Raw genomic sequence first — 17132 nt, 5'->3', positions numbered from 1 at the left:
TGAGTTCATTGCCGCAGCGAAAAATGAAAATGTCAACTTCCAATCTTTCACCTTGGAATAAGTAATACTTGTTAGAGTAGGTGCCCTAGAGCCAATCAATTATTGTAGGATTGACTCTTTGTAATAATGTTCATTAATCAATAAATATATGTCTTTAGAATGGTAGAACCATGACGAGGGTATCAAGTTTTTCAAATCTTGATAGTGAGAACCCTATGAGAACATATGGTGGCCATTCTAGAAATGTCTATAGCCCCAATATTATTCTGAAGTAAGGGCACAGATAATACAGTAAGGCTATCATAGTGTTGAACGACCCTGTCAAAAGGTAATGACTGATCTCATTTGTCAAGTTTGTTTGGTGACAACCTGGTGCAACACATGGGTGCTTGCTATAGGTAAGTACACTGGACTGACCCACCAGAGGATTCCATATGGATGGTAACCCTAGTGTCTATGGAACAAATCCTCTAACTAATGGTGGTGCATGTGATCCTTAGACTTGAGATCACCGGAGCACCTTGTGCACCGATTAGTGCAGTTTGACACTAGCCCAATGTAGTTCTATTCAGAGCTGTCAATATGGTAGTGATTGGCTGCATCAAGGAGTGTATCAAGACTATGGTGGATTGACAGAGAATTCATCACTCCTGGGTATGGAGGGAAGTTATCTCACGGCGCAATTCAATAAATGGCAATGATTGTAAAACTATGGCCACGGTAGGATTGAGTTGTTGCTCTATCGAGTTTATAATTCTGGTCATTGGTCCAGTACCTGAATACATACATACCAAGAGTAACTGAGGTTGACACTATTTCTATGCCTCTGTCTCGTTGAGATAACGGATGATGAAAGGATTGAATTGTATGGTAACCATATCGTTGACAGATAGCTGCTTCGCTGAATCCGAATCTATTGGGTAGCCATGATGCCTTGCTAGGGGCCAATCTTGGTCTGTGTGTAGTGAGACGATTAATTCCTGTTAATCGCGATACTACACACTACCGGTATGATAAAGAGCCTACGAGTCACACTCATAGAAGATAATTTAAGAGCCAGTTTATAAGAAAAGCGTTTTTATCTTTTTAGGGGAAAGGGTACTTTGGTAATTTCATAGTGTAATTAAATTTGCTGAGGTTGTAGCCTTTATATAATTTGTTAATAAAATTAAATAAGTGAAATTATATTTAAATATGTGTTTGCAAATATTTAAATGAATTATTGTTATTGTTAAATGTTAATATATATATATATATATATTATATATATATATATATATATATATATATAATATATATATATATATTATATATATATATATATATTATAATAATAATAATAATAATTAAAATATCTAAATGGGGCTGTTTGCCTTTTTGCTTGAAACAAAATTTTCTTGATTTGTTCTTGGTTCTTAAGGTAAAGAGGATCTAGCAAATCCCTCTTTAGTTCCTTGGGTTATATTCGTGTGGACTACATTGGTTTGATCCTACTCTTGGTTGGTAGCAAAACCCATTTAGAGACAAGTTGGAAGAGCCACAAACGTGTGTATGATTCTGCAGATCTAATATAATATATATAAACTGTAAGTTTGTGCCCTGATCTTGGTTCTAAGGAAAATCCATGTTGTAAATATTTTTGTTTTCTGCTGCCATGACTTGATTGTTTCCAACAGTGGTATCAGAGCCTAGGTACCATTTTACAGTTTTTGTAATGTTGATTACATGTATTTGACTGATAACTGTTGCCTTGATGAATCTGCACAAATCTGCATGAAAGCATGTTTTAAGAAATCAATTAATTGATTAATTTAATTTGTTGATGATCTGCAATTTTGGAATATATTGGGTTATGGTTTTTGTTAAATCAATAGCTAAGTAGATTACAAAATCTGTTTGGCGTATTTTTGGTTGCTGGTGCTACAGATCAGGGTAGCGTCGTCGCATGCGTTGTTTGGTGATAATCCGAGGATTATATTGTTTTATTTAAGCTTTTAGGCCGGATTTTAAATACTTCTTAGTTCATTTATGCCTGAATTGCTACTTAATTCTTTACATTTTGTGTTTCAGGCCAAAATGGACATTTTGAGCAAATAATGAGCGAATTGGAGTTTCTGGACTCAGAAGTAAGCGGATCTCAGAAGTTGGGAGAGTTCTGAAGCAGAGTAAAGCACTATGAAGCTTGTTCCCATGGGAGAGCATCGAAGATCGAAGATTCAAGCAAAGAAGCAAGCGGAGGGCAATTCTGTAATTTCAAAATTCTTCATGAAGATTCGCCGCGGCGAAATGAGTTACGCATAAGATTTAAGTTTACTTCGTCGCCGCGGCAAGATTTCTTCTTTGCTGCGGCGAAGTCTGCAATTTTCAGTTTCTTTAAAACACACAATTTCAATTTTAGGCAAAGTCTTAGGTTTTTGGGCAAGGTATAAAAGCAAAACTTTGCCATTTTGATAAGGGGTCATGTTTTTCTCAGTAGAGAGCAGCTTTTTCATCTTCCTTAGTTAAGATTTGACGAATATGAGTAGAAGAGTGAGAAGATTTGGGATTGAATTTGGTGGATTCTTCAACTAGGGGAGATCTCTTGTCTTTTCTCTCATTTTAATATGTTGAACTTTGTGTTTATTGTTTTTCTTGCTTATTATATTGATTTAGCTCTGAACTAACCCATTTTGGGTTAGGGTTTTGATGTAGTTCGGATTCTCATGGATTAAGCAATTGATTTTTATTATTTTCATATGCTATTGGATTGTGTGGTTATTCTGAATTTATTGTTTTTAATTGATGAACATGATGAGATTGAGAAATGAGTCATGTTAAGCTTCTTGGGTAATCACCATTGTAGTATTAAATGCTAGAGATGGATTTAAGAATCAATGAAATCAATCTAGGATTCCATGTGCTTAATGAGCTTAGAACTATTAATCTTCAAATTTTTGGGTGCGGAAGTTTAATAAGGAAAGGTAGGAAAACATAGCCTGAGAAGGTATGTTTTACAATTTAGAGAATTCGATTTACAATCAATGCGTGTGAATATGGAAATAGCATAATCTGTAGGTTTAATCCATAGAGTCTGAATGAAGTCAAAACCCTACCCGTTTGTTTAAATTGATATTACCTTGTTTTTAATCTTGCTTTCATATTTTAGCTTTGAGCATTTAGCAATTTTTGTTTTAGTTTTAAGTTTAATTTTCTCCCATTAATCCAAACAAATTCGATTGCTCTAACTTGAAAACAGTAGAAAACTTAGTGCTTAGCAACCAATCCTCGTGGGAATGATACTCACTCATCACTTTATTACTTTTCTATTCTTTCTCATTCTTTTCTATTCTTTCTCATTCTTTTCTATTCTTTCTCATTCTTTTCTTTTCTTTATTATTCTTTTGCCGATCAGACTCGGTTGAGGCATGGATTTGGAACCTTGGTCATGTGAGTGTATTCTTCTTTCTTGGGTACAGCCCTCATCCACATGCACTCTTGTGGACCATACAAATTCTTCTTTCTTATTCTTAGGCCACTCACTAAAGGCGGCGTGCATGTGGGGAAAATTCTTCTTGTCACTCACGGGTTCCCCATCACAACAACCTTTTCTTCTTTTTATCTTTTTACACTTCTTTAAATAAAATTCAGATTTGAACTTCTTTAATATTCTCATTTCTTTCTATTTACTCTTTAACATTCTTTAATGCTTTTTCATGCTCTTATGAATATGTATGCATGTAGATGGTTTCATGCTTATAATTCTTTCTAAATTCACACGTTTAGATGCAATAATGTAATATGGAATGCAAACGTGTCATTCTCTACCCTCTAAAAACTCATCTCAAAGCAACCCATAATCACACTCATACATGCTCTTCTCTTTGACATTTCATCAAACAACTTATGTGCACAAAGTAAATCTAATTTGGCTAAACTTCTATCTCTTTTCTAAGCCACCAAAAATTGGGAATAGAACCCTCCATATTTAATGCCAAACCTGTCCAAAATAGACACTCCAAAATTTCCACTCCAATTCTTCCAAATTTCATCCAAACATTCATCGAACATCAAATACACCAACACAACTTCTCATGGATAAGTTATAATCATCATTCAACATCAAATCCATCAACAATTTTTCATATAAAACATATATATGCATAAAAGAAATTATCTACGCAATATTACTTAAATCATACTTAGGGTAGGATTTACGTACCTTATATGTGAGCAATCCAGCACTTTAAAAATCTTCTTTGATCCAACTCTCTTTCTCTTAAATCCTATGAACACAAATCATCAAAATTCAACACTTTAAAAATTAAAGCTCACTTCTTGGTGCAAGGATCTTACCTAAGGATGCTTGGGATTGAAAATCCACTAAAAAGTACCCAAAATCTATGAATTTCCCTTGAAAAAGAATTGAAGAAATTAAGAGAATATGAAGGTGAAGGTGGCATGAAAATGGATGAAGAGTGGCTAGGGAAGAGTGGCTAGGGTTTCACTCATCAAGCCTTGATATAACATAATATTATATATAGTTTCCCATTTTGCCCTTGCACTTTCTTTAAAATTTCTTCTATATCCCTTAGTCAATTACCATAATGCCCTCATTTTATTGCATTCTCCATGAAATTCTATCTCTTTTCACTCCCCACAATTTCAACTAATTTTGAGTGAAAAGACCATTTTACCCTTAATGAAATTTAAGGCATTTTCTCAACATAACTTTAATAAAAATCAACTAAGGTTATAAGGGCATAAGTTAAGTTACGTACCTCGATGTGGGTGTTACAGGACCCTTTTGACTTTCAGTCATTTGAGGTATGCGAGTTATGCCTATTAGGCAAGATGACCAAGTCTTCTTTCATAGGACAGGCTGAAAGGGCTACTGAACTATTAGGCATCATCCATAGTGATATATGTGGTCCACTAACAGTTGAAGCCAGAGGTGGATATTCATACTTCATCACATTTACTGATGATTTCAGCAGATATGGTTATGTCTACCTTATGAGACATAAATTTGAAGCCTTTGATAAGTTCAAAGAATTCAGGAATGAAGTACAAAATATGTTGGGCAAAAGTATTAAAGCTCTTCAGTCGGATCGAGGAGGTGAATACTTAAGGTTAGGGTTTTCTGAATACCTAAAGGAATGTGGGGTAGTATCACAACTCACCCCTCTGTATACACCTCAACACAATGGAGTGTCTGAAATGAGGAATAAGACTACTTAACATGGTTAGGTCCATGATGAGTTTTAGTGACCTACCTGCATCATTCTAGGGTTATGTCCTAGAGACTACGACTTCCATTTTGAACCATGTGCCATCAAAGTCTGTAGATAAGACTCCATATGAACTATGGAGTGGGCGAAAGCCCAATTTGTCTTATCTAAGGATTTGGGGCTGCGAAGCTTATGTTAAGAAATTGACATCGAACAAGCTGGGCCCAAAATCCTATAAATGCATATTTGTGGGGTATCCAAAGGAGACCAAAGGATACTATTTCTACCACCCAGAAGAGTGCAAAATCTTTGTTGTTTGCTTTAGTGTTTTCCTAGAAAAGGAATTTTTTCTAAGAAGTACTAGTGGGAGAAAAGTAGAACTCGATGAAGTTCTAGAACCACAAAATGTACTAGAGAAAGGACGGGATGATGTGCCACAAGAAGTGGTTGAACATTATGAGGAGGTTACTCCACAACTTGTGGATCAAAGTGAACCACCTCAAGTAGCATAGGAGCTACGTAGATCTGAGAGAGTACGCCATGAGCCTAAGAGATATGGTTATCTTGTGACTCAACATGGTGACGTACTAGTCTACCAAGACGATGAACCCAGAACCTATGAAGACACTATATCATATCCAGATTCCGTTAAATGGCTTGAAGCCATGAAATTTGAGATGGACTCCATGTACCAGAACCAAGTATGGTCTTTGGTGGAACCACTTGAAGGGGTGAAACCCATAGGGTGTAAATGGGTCTTCAAGAAGAAGACTGACATGGATGGCAAGGTTCATACTTATAGGGCACAACTGGTTGCCAAAGGTTTCAAACAAATTCATAGAATTGACAATGAAGAAACCTTTTCACTGGTTACCATGATTAAATACATCCTGTTTATGCTTACGATTGCTGCATACCATGACTATGAGATTTGGCAAATGGATGTCAAAATAGCTTTTCTGAATGGAAACCTTGAAGAGGATGTGTATATGACACAACCCGATGGTTTTGTTCTTGATGGGTAAACTGATAAGGTATGCAAGTTACAGAGATCCATATATGGACTTAACCAAGCTTCTAGGATTGGAACATTCATTTTGTTGAGGCCATAAAAGAATTCAATTTTATCAAGAACGAAGATGAGCCCTGTGTTTACAAGAAAGTGAGTGGGAGCGTAGTGGCATTCCCAATGTTGTATGTCGATGACATACTTCTGATCAGTAATGATATACCAAACTTGCAGTCGATAAAGACTTGGTTATCCAAGTGCTTCTCCATGAAGGATATAAGGGGAAGCAGCCTACATCCTTAGAATAAAGATCTATCGTGATAGATCACGTAGGTTGCTTGGCCTAAGTCAGAGCGCATATATTGACAAAGTATTGAAAAGATTCAGTATGGAAGAATCCAAGAATGGATTTCTTCCAACGTCACATGGTGTTTATCTCTCTAAGGAAATGTGTCCTAGAACACAAGATGAGAGAGATAGGATGAAGAGGATCCCATATGCATCAACAATTGGATCCATCATGTATGCCATGCTATTTACTCGGATTGATGTCTCATATGCTTTGAGCACTTGTAGCAGATATCAATCGAATCCAGGTGAGCGTCACTGGATGGCTGTCAAGAACATTCTTAAGTACCTGAAGAGGACTAAGGATATGTTCTTGGTTTATGAAGGGGAAGATGAGCTCACTATAAGAGGATACAGTGATGCTAGTTTCCAAACGGACAAATATGATTATCGATCGCAATCAGGGTTTGTATTTTGTCTCAACGGGGGTGCAATGAGTTGGACGAGCTCCAAGCAAAGCACCGTAGTGGACTCTACAATGGAGGCTAAGTATATTGCATTATCAGATGTGGCCAATGAGGTAGTCTAGATTAAGAAGTTTGTTACCGAACTTGGTGTGGTTTCCATGATTGTTGATCCAATAGACATCTATTGTGACAAAAATGGAGCAATTGCTCAAGCCAGGGAACCACGGTCTCATCAGAAGTCCGGACACATACTCAGACTATTCCATCTCATCAGAGAAATAGTTGAGAGGAAAGATGTGCAGATTAGTAAAGTGTATACTGATGACAATCTCGTAGATCCATTGACAAAACCTTAGTCGCAACAAAAGCATGAAAGGCACTTGAGATCATTTGGTGTTAAGTACATGAATGATTGACTATAGTGCAAGTGGGAGATTGTTAGAGTAGGTGCTCTAGAGCCAATCAATTATTGTAGGATTGACTTTTTGTAATAATGTTCATTGATCAATAAAAGACATTTTATTCAATATCGCATAAATCATCATTGTATGTATTGATATATGTCCTTAGAATGGTAGAACCGAGATGAGGGTATCAAGTGTTTCAAATCTTGATAGTGAGAACCTTATGAGCACATATGGGGGCCGTTTTAGAAACATCCGTAACCCCAGTATTATTCTAAAGTAAGGGTACAGATAATACGGTAAGACTATCATAGTGTTGAATGACCTTGTCAAAATGCAGTGATTGATTTCACTTGTCAAAGTTGTTTGGTGACAACCTGGTGCAACACATGGGTGCTTGCTATAGGCAAGTACATTGGATTGACCCACTAGAGGATTCCATATGGACCCCAGTGTCTATGGAACAAATCTCTAACGAATGGTGGTGCATGTGATCCTTAGACTTGGGATCACTGAAGTGCCTTGTGCACCAATTGGTGCAGTTTGACACTAGCCCAATGTAATTCTATTCAGAGCTGTCAATACTGTAGTGATTAGCTGCATCAAGGAGTGTATCAAGACTATGGTGGATCGATAGAGGATTCATCACTCCCGGGTATGGGGGGAAGTTATCTCAATGCGCAATTCAGTAAATGGCAATGACATTAAAACTGTGGCCACAGTGGGATTGAGTTGTTGCTCTATCTAGATTATTATTCAGGTCATTGATCTAGTAACTGAATACATACATATTGAGAGTAACTGAGGTTGACACTATTTCTGTGCCTCGGTCTCGTTGAGATAACGGATGATGAAATGATTGAATTGTACGGTAACCATATCGTTGACAGGTAGCTGCTTCGCTGAATTCGAATCTATCGGGTGGCCATGATCCCTTGCTAGGGGCCAATCTTGGTCTGTGTGTAATGAGACGATTAATTAGTGTTAATCGCGATACTACACACTACCAGTACAATAAGGAGCCTACGGGTCACACACATAGAAGATAACTTAAGAGCCAGTTTATAAGAAAGGCGTTTTCGTCTTTTTAGGTGAAAGGTTATTTTGGTAATTTCACAGTGCAATTAAATTTACTGAGGTTGTTACCTTTATTTAATTTGTTAATAAAATTAAATAAGTGAAATTATATTTAAATATGTGTTCGCATATATTTAAATGAATTATTGTTATTGTTAAATGTTAATAAATGATAAATATATATTAATCGAATTTAATTGAAATAATAATAATAATAATTAAAATATCTAAATGGGGCTATTTGGACATAGGGGTTGTTTGGGTTTATGCCCAAGCCTATTCCATGGGGAATCAATCGATTGCTTTTGGGATTGCTTGTTGTTAAAGTTAAACTTTACCAAAGGATTGAAAAGTGCATTTTTGAATGGCCTACTTATGGAAGAAGTTTATGTGGAGCAACCAGTTGGATTTAGGATCCGTACAAACCAGATCATGTGTTCAAACTAAAGAAAGCATTGTATGAGAAAAACAAGCCCAAGAGCATGGTATGAAAAACTCACATTTCTTACTTGATCACAAATTTGGAAGAGGTAATGTTGATAAAACTCTTTTTATTAAGCAGATAATGGTGAGTTTCTTTTTCTCAAATTATGTCATGACATAATTTTTTGTCACTTCCACACTTAATTGCAAGAGTTCATAAACTTAATGAAGGAGAGTTTGAAATGAGCATGGTGGGAGAATAAACATGTTCTTAGGTCTTCAATTAAGCAATTGATAGTGGTTTGTTGTATCACAATCAAAATATGCAAAGAACATGCTTAAACATTTCAATCTGAAAGTAAAAAACATGCTAAAACACCTTGAGTTCTACCTTAAAATTGTCTAAGGATGTGATGTGAGGAAAAAGGTAGATAAAAATTGTTTAGAAGCGATAGGTAGCGTGTGTATATAACTGCAAGTAGGCTGACTTTGCTTCAATGTTGGTGTTTGTGCAAGATTTCAAGCTAATTCACTGAACTTCATCTTACTCAATGAGGAGAATCATGAATATGTTTTGGAACAATTGACTTTGGATTATGGTTTGCAAAGACCCTAATTCTACTTGGTTGGTTTTAGTGATGCAGATTGGGCTGGTAGCTTGGAAAAAAAGTACTTTTGGAGGTACTTTTTCTTGGAAACATGTGGTAACTTGGTATAGCAAGGAAGTAGAACATCTCTTTCAACAGTTGAGGCAAATACATTGCTGCAGGAAGTTGCTACACAGGTTTTGTGGTTAAACAAATGTAGTGACTATGGTTTATCAAGAATGTGTTACTGTTTTCTTGATATACAAGTGCAATTAACATTTCAAAGAATTTGGATATATATATTAATTTAATTTAATTGATATAATAATAATAATAATAATAATTAAAATATCTAAATGGGGCTGTTTGGACATAGGGGTTGTTTGGGTTAGTGCCCAAGCCCATTCCATGATGGAATAGGATAGTGTGCACTATATAAGTGCAACACTTTGTGAAATTATTTAATTAATTTCATTTCATTCAAAAGAAAAACCTCCAGCCCCCTTTTCTCTCCCACACCAGATTGCCTTTTTGCTTGAAACAAAATTTTCTTTATTTGTTCTTGGTTTTTAAGGCTAAAGAAGATCTAGCAAATCCCTCTTTAGTTCCTTGGGGTTATCTTCGTGTGGACTACATTGGTTCGATCCTACTCTTGGGTCGGTAGCGAAACCCGTTCAGAGACAAGTTGGAGGAGCATCCAAACGTGAGTATGATTTCCTAACTCTAGACTGAATTTTCTGCAGATTCTCATATAATATATATAAACTGTAAGTTTGTGCCTTGATCTTGGTTCTTAAGGAACGATCCATGCTGTAAATAATTTTTGTTTTCTGCTGCCATGACTTGATCATTTCCTAACAATATAAGGGCATTAAGACATAAGTAGAGTTACGTACCGTGATGTAGGTGTTACATAGTAGATTTTCAATACACATGATAGGTAACAAAGCCTTATTAATAAATCTTAAACTTGTGGAAGAAGGTCACGTCACCTATGGTGATAGGAATAGGGGTAAGATCTTTGGAAAAAGGTTCTATTGTTTTTCCTGGTTCCCTAATGTTAAATGATGTGTTTTATGTTGAAGGTCTAAAGGCAAATCTCATTAGCATTAGTCAAATCTGTGACAAATATTGTGTTGTTCAATTTTCAAAACATAAGTGTCAAGTTTTGAATGCTAGTGGTTCTTTCTTGCTTGTGGGAAAGAGATTAAATGATAATTGTTATCTTTTGTCTAACAATGTTTCTTGTTTAAGCACCAAATCAGATTGTGTTGATCTTTGGCACAAGAAACTTGGACATATGAACTTTGAAGATCTTGTAAATCTTTCCAAAAAAAAAAAAAAAAATGTTGTAAAAGGATTGTCGAAGCTTGTTTTTCCCAAAGGTAAAGTATGTGGACCTTGTCAACAAGGTAAGCAAACTAAGAGCTCTCACAAACCTTTGTCTCATTTGACTTCCTCGTGTGTTTTAGAACTTCTCCATGTGGATCTCATGGGTCTAATGCAAACTGAAAGTTTAGGTGGTATGAGATATGTCTATGTGTGTGTTGATGATTTTTCTAGATTCTCTTGGGTTGATTTCTTAAGAGAAAAATCTGATGCATTTGAAGCTTTTAAGTGTCTTGTGAAAAGGTTGTAGGTTGAGCAAAATTGTCGTGTTAAAAAAGTGATGAGGATAAGAAGTGATCATGGGAGGGAGTTTAAAAATTATGATTTTTCTAACTTCTGTGATACGTAGGGCATTTGGCATGAATTTTCTGCCCCTAAGACACCACAACCAAACGGTGTTGTGGAAAGAAATAATAGAGTCCTTCAAGAGATGGCAAGAGTTATGTTAAATGCAAAGAAGTTGCCCCAAGACTTTGGGCAGAGGCAATCAACACTGTGTGCCATATCTCATTTCTTAAAGAAAGGTACATCTCAAACTCAATACGAGTCATGGAAAGGTAAGAAGCCAAATGTCTTGGGTTTTCATGTTTTTGGTTGCAAGTGCTATAAATTGAATGATAGAGATCATCTAGGAAAGTTGGATGCTAAGAGTGATGAAGGAATCTTCCTCGAGTATTCATCTACTAGTACGGCATATATAGTTTTTATCATAAGAACATATCGTATCATTGAATCTTTTAATGTGGTTTTTTCTTATTCAAAAGATTTCTCACAGCCTTCACAGGATGATGAAAATGATGATATGTTTCCTCCTGCTAAAGTGACCACTGATCGTGATGAAGTGCCCACCATGACTCCTTCTGGAACAAATTCCAAAGATGACATGACCACCCCTGAACCTGAAGTGAGCACCACTGCTGCTCAGCATGAGTCTACTTCTCAAAGACAAGGAATTGACTTAGTTGTTGATCTATCTAACGAAATCACTCAAAGAATAACTCCCAAGACTAAAGATCCTCCCACCTAGATCAAGAAAACTCATCCACCATCTTCTATCATCGAAAATCTTGAAGAGGTAATGGTTAGAAGGATAAAAAGGTTTAATGAAATTAATCATCTCTGCTATGTTTCTCTTTTAGAACCAGAAAATGCAAAACAAGCTCTGGAAGACGAGTGCTAGATTGCTGCCATGCATAAAGAGTTTGAACAATTCGAGACAAATGATGTGAGGAGTTTGGTTCCTAGACTTGAAGGGATCAATATCATAGGAACAAAGTGGATCTTTAAGAACAAGACTGACAAATTTGGAAATATTGTTCGGAACAAAGCAAGACTTGTTGCCCAAGGGTACACACAAGTTGAGGGGATTGAATTTGATGATACTTTTGCTCCGGTGGCAAGGTTGGAATCAATCCGATTGCTTTTGGTAATTGCTTATTGCTTAAAGTTGAAATTTTACCAAATGGATATGAAAAGTGCATTTTTGAATGGCATACTTATGGAAGAAGTTTATGTGGAGCAACCAGTTGGATTTCAGGATCCGTACAAACCAGATCATGTGTTCAAACTAAAGAAAGCATTGTATAGACTAAAACAGGCTCCAAGAGCATGGTATGAAAAACTCACATCATTCTTACTTGATCACAAATTTGGAAGAGGTAATGTTGATAAAACTCTTTTTATTAAGCATGATAATGGTGAGTTTCTTTTTTCTCAAATTTATGTCGATGACATAATTTTTTGTTCCACTTCTCACACTTAATTGCAAGAGTTCATAAACTTAATGAAGGAAGAGTTTGAAATGAGCATGGTGGGAGAATTAAACATGTTCTTAGGTCTTCAAATTAAGCAATTTGATAGTGGTTTGTTTGTATCACAATCAAAATATGCAAAGAACATGCTTAAACATTTCAATCTTGATAGTAAAAAACATGCTAAAACACCTATGAGTTCTACCTTAAAATTGTCTAAGGATGTGCATGGGAAAAAGGTAGATAACAAATTGTTTAGAAGCATGATAGGCAGCCTGTTGTATATAACTGCAAGTAGGCTTGACTTGTGCTTCAATGTAGGTGTTTGTGCAAGATTTCAAGCTAATTCCACTGAACTTCATCTTACTGCAATGAGGAGAATCATGAACTATGTTTCTGGAACAATTGACTTTGGATTATGGTTTGCATACGACACTAATTCTACCTTGGTTGGTTTTAGTGATGCAGATTGGGCTGGTAGCTTGGACAACAAAAAAAGTACTTCTGGAGGATGCTTTTTTCTTGGAAACGATGTGGTAACTTGGTACAGGAAGAAATAGAACTTCATCTCTCTCTCAACAGTTGAGGCAGAATACATTGCTGCAGGAAGTTGCTGTACACAGGTTTTGTGGATTAAACAAATGTTGAGTGACTATGGTTTTCATCAAGAATGTGTTACTATTTTCTGTGATATTACAAGTGCAATTAACATTTCAAAGAATCCAATTCAACACTCTAGAACCAAGCACATTGATATTAGGCATCATTTCATTATAGACTTAGTTGAAGATAAGATGATCACCCTAGCTCATGTGAACACTGAATCTCAACTTGCTGATTTATTTACAATAGCTTTAGACTTTCAAACTTTTGTGAATTTGGGAAAGTCTATAGGACTAACTCAACTTGAGTAGAGTTTATTTTTAAATAAGTTGTAAGAACATATTTTACTTGCTTTTATAAATACAAGTCTATATGATTTGTGTTTAGTCTTAAATGAATTGTTTCTATCTTTGAAATATGTGTGCTAAGTGATGTGTCCATTTTGATTTTGTTTAACGACTTTCTTTCATTTTTGAATTCTTAATGCATATTTCTTGTCACCATGTAAAAGAGCTACCTTGTGTGTAGTGTGAAAGTCATACTTGAGTAATTTTCTTAGATGTAGAGACCCTTATGTCCTTAGAAAATCTACCATGTAAAGGGCTACCTATTTGCAAATGTAAAAGCTACACTTGGTTACCTCTTGAGAGTTTTGCCTATTAATCTCTTTTATATGAAAAAGAAACCAAAACATTGAGATTATATGCAAAAGACAAAGATTTATTCAAATGAAAAAGGGCATGAGGGAAGGGGGAGTTTTTTTCTTTTCAATTGACCAATGAGTCAAACTCACCCCTTGAGGACACTTCACAGACATATGATTAAGAATGGTTGCCTTTATTGCTCAATCTTTGAATTAAAGGACTTATCACTTTAAGTTGTGTTTTTCTTTGATGAGATACTCCTCATGCATTTCTTTCATAGGTTGAGAAATGATTCTCATGACTTCTAAATTAGATCAACGTGACTTGTCTTCTTAAATCTTGTGAAAATTTGGATTAATCTCATGACCATGTTGCCTTTTTTTTTTTTTTTTTTGGTTTAAAATGCTTCTTGTCTGTTGCCTTTGCATATAAGTCACCATCTTAAGGTTTCATGTGCTTATTTGCTTGTTCATGGTGATCACTTTACCTTCTTCAATCTTTATTTTGGCCAAGTTGTTTCTCTAATGCTCACTCTGACTTGTCACCGCTTGATGAATGACTTTGTTTTCCTTTTATGTTGTGTGCCAACTCCTCGAGTAAGGTCATCACCCTGACGTTGGTGATGCTAAAGTGTTCACCTTGCACTCAAGGTGCTGACCTCATTTTTAAGTGACAACTTTTGTTAAAATTCCTAATTTTTCTAGGGTTAACCTTTAAAAGGTCACAACCTCAAGGGTTTCTCATTTTGTGTCTCCTCTTATACTTTCTCTCATTCTTCTAACTGTTTTTCTTTGCAAAACCCTTGTTCTTCACTTGACTAGGATTCATGGAGCATCTTGATTCTTTGATTGCTAACTTCAGGAGTGCGTCAGAATCAAAGAAAAGAGCCCGGGTGATTCAGACCAATGAACATCCAGACCCCTCTCTGGTTTCGTCTAACAAGACTCCATCTCCACCTGCTTCACCAGCCAAGAACTCCTCTAATAAACCACTTATCAAGCGAGTGAAGCACAAGAAGAAAAAGAAGAAGACAAAACTAACAAAAGAGGTATCAAAATTGCCCTCACCCAAGCAAAATAAGAAAGAGGCAAAAACTGATACCTCTGAACCATTGGAGCTGGGTGAACGACTTCTCTTTTTCTCTCCTATTGTGGAATCAAAATTTCATGATTTTATTGTGCATAGACCTATCCTGTGTGAATCACATGCTGAACTTGATGATTTTCCTGATTTAAAATCAATTGTGGTTGATAAACAATGGGTTAAGACTATTGATAGTCCTCCTTTCCCTTATCAGGCGTTTGTTCATAAATTTTATTCGAATTTTAGGTTTGGCATTGATAGAGTTAAGTTTAAAAGAAATCATGTTTTCATTAGAGGACATTGGATTGAGTTTACTAATAAGGTTATTAGGAAGTTTTTGGATTTCCCATTTGTTAAGGATCTTGACGATTTGACAATTTGTTTTGAAGACCAAAATCAGTTAGCCATTGATCTCACTTAGGCTCTGTACAATCTTGGCCTGAGAATGGTTAGATTCCCACCAATATGCTGACTTTGTTTTATAGAATCCTATTTAGGATAACCCTAACAAATTGGCCACCATCATTTCACAATTCCTCTGTGAGATTAGATAAAGCCCAATTGATATACAGGATAGCCAATCATAAGAAGATTGATTTAGGGAGTTTGATTTATTCTTGCATTAAGTCTGCTGCCAAAGCTAAAGGAAAATCCCTTGCCTTTCCTTTTGCCTCCCTAATTCATAGGATTGTTTCCTCCTATATGTTAGTCAACGACCCAGTTACGCAGTGGAAAACAAAAACATAAACTCTATGGATCGTTCCTTAGAACCAAGATCCAGGTACAAAAATCACTGTTTATATAAAATAATCAAATCTGCAGAAAAATCAGTTCAAGGTTTAAGAAACCATACCCACGTTTGGAGGCTCCACCAATATTGTCTTTGAACTTGTTTGCTACCGATCCAAGTGTAGGATCTAACCGTAGAGGTCCACACGAAGACAATCAACAAGAACCAATGAGGGATTTGCTAGATCCTACTTGGCCTTAAGAAATCAAGAAGAAAACAAAANAGGTTGTTAGGAAGTTTTTGGATTTGCCATTTGTTGAGGATCTTGACAATTTGACAATTAGTCCTAAACACCACAATCAGTTAGCCATCGACCTCACTGGAGGTTATGTTCAATCTTGGCCTGAGAGTGGTCAGATTCCCAGCAATATGCTTACCCTAATTTATAAAATCCTATCTAGGACCACCTTGACAAATTTGTCACCATCACTTCAATATTCCTCTGTGAGGTTAGATAAAGCCCAATTGATGTACAGGATAGCCAATCATAAGAAAATTGATTTGGGGAGTTTAATTTACTCTAGCATTAGGTCTATTGCCAAAGCTAAAGGAAAATCCCTTGCCTTACCTTTTGTCTCCCTAATACATAGGATTGTTACCTCCTATAATCCCAAGATGCACCTAACTGATACTTGGCTGAAAATCAAACTCATTATAGCCAAAACCTTTAAGATCCCAACTTTAGTACCTACTCAGGATGTGCCTTCAATCTCTCATGCAACCTTTGGCAAAGCTAACTCTAGCTAGTCCAGAATTGTTGATTTTTTTAGGTACTTGACAACAAAATGGCTGAGAAATTTTCTCACCTTGCTGAGCAATTGACTCATACTCACTCCACCTTTCATACACGAGTGGACACTTTGCAGGATACCGTGAAACAAATCCTAAGTGCTCTTCCCTTATCCTCGACTGCTGGTCTTTTTTCATTTGTTCCTCCACCATAAGAACCTCTTGTTGAGACTCAACATGAAGCTTTTGTCTCTAAAGAGGATCAAGATGCTTCTCTTGTTCCAAACAAGGATGCTCACACTGATGCAATAGAAAAGACTGATCTCGCTACCCAAACAAAGACTACTCTTGTTGCCGATGTCACCCAGGATGCTGCTGTTGCTACTGATGGTTCTTCTACCAAGGATGCTATTGTTATTGCTACCTCTGATCTGAATGCGCAACTTAATAACGAAGAAGTGCTACTTAATGTGACCACCCAAGAAGTGCCAATTGATGTGAGCACTCAAGAGGTGCCAACCAATGTGGTCACCCCAATTGTGCCTCCTCCGACTGTAAACACTGCTTCAACTCCTCCAACTCAACCTCAAGTCACTGCCCCAGCAAAAAGACACACAAAATCAACTGCTAGAAGAAATCTCCCCATCAAAAGATCAAACAAGCACAAGGGATGAAGAACTA

Source organism: Pistacia vera, unplaced genomic scaffold (assembly GCF_008641045.1).
Source record: "Pistacia vera cultivar Batoury unplaced genomic scaffold, PisVer_v2 Contig808, whole genome shotgun sequence".
Lineage (NCBI taxonomy): Eukaryota > Viridiplantae > Streptophyta > Magnoliopsida > Sapindales > Anacardiaceae > Pistacia > Pistacia vera.
Note: the sequence above shows the minus strand (reverse complement) of the source record.